Source organism: Chrysochloris asiatica, unplaced genomic scaffold, assembly GCF_000296735.1.
Source record: "Chrysochloris asiatica unplaced genomic scaffold, ChrAsi1.0 scaffold00311, whole genome shotgun sequence".
Taxonomy (NCBI): Eukaryota; Metazoa; Chordata; class Mammalia; order Afrosoricida; family Chrysochloridae; genus Chrysochloris; species Chrysochloris asiatica.
In genome coordinates this window covers 3,131,951-3,135,689 of record NW_006408829.1, presented here as the reverse complement: position 1 = coordinate 3,135,689, position 3,739 = coordinate 3,131,951, and the positions used below count along the sequence as shown (strand labels likewise).

General features: G+C 40.6%; 1 pseudogene; it reads right to left on the bottom strand.

Annotated features, from left to right (window-relative positions):
• Positions 1 to 1,359: 1,359 nt before the first annotated feature.
• LOC102835166 lies at positions 1,360 to 3,008 on the bottom strand (annotated as a pseudogene).
• Positions 3,009 to 3,739: the final 731 nt, after the last annotated feature.

The window sequence follows — 3,739 nt, the reverse complement described above, 5'->3', positions numbered from 1 at the left end:
CAGTCTTTTCTGATATTCATTTTGGTCTTTTGTTTCTTCTTTTAAATGACCTTTCACTTCTTCATGTATGATGTTCTTGATGCCATTTCACAATTTATCTTTTCTTTGATCATTAGTGTTCATGGCATCAACTCTGTTCTTGAAATGGTCTCTATATTTAGGCAGGATATATTCAAGGTCATACTTTGACTCTTGTGGACTTGTTTTAATTTTCTTCAGCTTCAACTTCAAATTGCTAATGAGCAATTGATGGGTTGTTCTGCAGTGAGCCCCTGGTCTTGTTTTGGCTGAAGATATTGAGCTTCTCAATCAACTCTTTCCACAAATGTCATCTATTTGATTCCTTTGTATCTGTCTGGTGAGGTCCATGCATATAGTTATCAATTATGTTTTTTACAGAAGTATTTCTTATTATTTCTGTCCTATGATTCCCCAAGACGAGAGCTTCATAATCAGTAACAGGGATTGTCACAAATTAAGCTTCTCAGATTAAAGTCATAGATATAGGGTGGTTGGGAGGTGGGACATAGTGAGGAAGATTGGAAAATATGATGGGTTTGTAGCCTGAATTGCATTCCATTCACACAGGAGATCTGGTATAAATTGAATTGCAATTGGTGTGAAACCTTTTAGTTGTATAACAGTTCATGACCTCTGTTGAGAGGCCCCAGAAACGGACCTGGGATTGAATCTGTCAAGTAAAATCCTATTTTCACTCCAAGAAGTAGGGCCTCTGGGTCATCATGAGAACATGCACTGATGATGAACTCATTTTTATTGCTTTCTCTCTAAATAACTACCTCCCTAGCATTTAAGGTACAGATTCCTTGGTGTATATGAAACTTACATAAACAATGAATTCATTTCTTGCAGGTCAGCTCAGGATTCCCACAGGGATTAGGTCTAGGCTGAGGGCAAAAATGGGGTTAAATCAAGTTGCTTAAACTGTATTCATGTTGTCATCAATCTGTCTCAATTTTGTAATGTTTCAATGGTAGAAGAACTTATGCCTAAACATATTGAACCACATTTTTTCCCTCAATACTTAACTATATTTATTTTCATATTAAAATAACATTTTTTAAAGGGTTTGAGGAGAGGGTAGGGGACATTAGATATTACATTGTGACTAAATTCTAGCCAGAGAACTAAGACTCATATTAATGGCCACCTGGTAACTTATAGAAAATTATGACAGAGTCTGGTCTAGATAGGTGTGAACTGTCAGGCATAGGTAAGTAAAAAGAGAGTCAGGAGAAATGAGTTCTTTCCATGCCCCAGTGACAAAGAATGAGGGCCCGTGGTGTGATGAACAGTGCAGCTTCTGGCCCTGGGTGGTGTCTGCACCTCACAATGAGGTCAGCAGTGGAATTGAATGGAGAACTTAGGGGACACAGACTGGTTACTTGACTTCACTTTCACAGTCTGATACTTAACGTATTGGATTTGCTTTGTGTACCAGTTCATTTCATAGCTGGGCCAACTCCTTCTTCTGCTCTTCCTGTCATTGCTTAATCTCCAATTGCTGGATTTTCTGGGCTTCTACCACAGACATTGTGTTCTTTCACCATACTTATTCAACCTGTATGCTGAGCAAATAATATGAGAAGCTGAGTTTTTTGAAGAAGAACGTGGTGTCAGGATTGGAGGAAGACTCATTAACAACCTGCGATATGCAGATGATACAACCTTGCTTGCTGAAAATGAAGAGGACTTGAAACATTTACTGATGAAGATCAAAGAACACAGCCTTCGGTATGGATTGAATCTTAATGTCAAGAAAACAAAAATCCTCACCACTGGACCAATAAACAACATTCTTATCAATGGAAAAAAGATTGAAGTTGTCAAGGACTTCATTCTTCTTGGATCAACTATCAACACTCGCGGAAGTAGCAGTCAAGAGATCAGATGACGTATTGCATTAGGCAAATCCGCTGCACAGGAACTTTTAAAGTGTTGAAGAGTAGAGATGTCAGCTTGAGGACTAAGGTGTGCCTGACCCAAGCCATGGTATTTTCAATAACCTCATATGGATGCGAAAGCTGGACAGTGAATAAGGAAGATCGTAGAAGAATTGATGGCCTTTGAATTGTGGTGTTGGAAGAGAATACTAAAAGTGCCATGGACTGCCAAAAGAACCAATAGATCTGTTTTGGAAGAAGTGCAGCCAGATTGCTCCTTGGAGGCCAAGATGGCTAAACTTTGTCTCTCATACTTTGGACATATTGTCAGGAGTGAACAGTCGCTGGAGAAGGATGTCATGCTGGGTAAGATGGAGGGTCAGAGAAAAAGAGGAAGACCCCCAACTAGATGGATTGGCCAGGTGGCATCATTGATGGCATCAAGTGTGGCAGCGGTAGTGAGGTTGGCCCAGGATCAGACATTGTTTCATTCTGCTGTGCATGGGGTCGCTATGAGTTGGTTCCAACTTGATGGCACCTGACAACAACAACAACAACAACCACAGCCATGTTTTTCTCTAGCTGTTGCTGCTCTTGGGCTCTCTTCTTAGTGACCAGCTGCCAAAGTTTCTGAACTAGAGAACCAGCAAGGCCTTCAGCATCTGTTTACTTTTTCTCTTTCTTGGGCACAAAGGCCTCCTGGGAGATGACAGTGTTTAGATGAGCCTTGAAGCAAGCTGCTTCTTTCTGCTGTTTCAGTTCTTCCTCTAGCTGATGCTTCCAAGCTTGCATCTTCACAGCACCTCTTTTGTCAGTCTCCAAACAGAAAGGTTCAATCTGGGCTGCAATTTTCACCTTCTTTACTGACAAGCTAATGGCATCAAAATGGGGCAAAGAAAATGCCTTGAACTTGGGCATCTGCCCTTTCTGCAGTTCTTTTAATTTTTTCTCTTTTTGTAGTTGATGTTCTTTGTCCTGAGAATCATATACTTCTTTCGTTCTTGCCTCTGGAATTTGGGGCTTAAAAAGTACCACAAAATGTGGCACAGGTTGTGCTTTCATCACTACAGTCTCCTCCTCTTCCTCTTCTTCTTTGATGAACATTTGGACTCTGTTCATAGAAAAGGTCAGAGACGTGCCTAAGTAGGTCTGGTGCTCTGCTTCCAACCAATCAGCCACTGAAAATCCTATGAAACCCAGTTCTGTTCTGACACACATGGGCTTGTCATGAGTTGGAAATGACTCCACAGCAACTGGTTTGGTTTTATGGTATACATATGACAATTGGTCATAAATGACATTTTCTGGTAATTATTCTGTCTAGTATTACTTTGGCATTGATGTTGTTAAGTGCTGTTGAGTTAGTTCTGCCTCATAGCAACTCTGTATATGGTTAAGGAGTGGCTGGTAACTTTGAACCACTGACCATGTGGTTCAAACCAATCTTGCAGTCCAGTGCTTATCCTATAGCGCCACACCAGGACTCATTTTGAGCTTTCCTTTCCTTTGTTAGTTTTCCAGTATTCATAAATAGCACTAGAGCTTGTCAGGATTCCTGAGGGTGGCCCATTAATAGCACTCTCTGTTCTGCTTGAGTGAGAAAAGAGATAAGCAGTAAGACAACAAAGCAAAGCAGATGAGACATAAGACACAACTTTTATTATGCATAACAGTTTGATTGGAGAATTATGAGGGAGCATCAAATAACTCATGGAAAAATGGAATTGAAAGAAAGCGGAACTTTTGGAAGCTCCCTTATATTTAGTCAGACTTTCCTACCCAAAGAAAGGAGCGACCTTACTGGAACAAGGCAGTCTATCTGTGGGGAAAGTGGA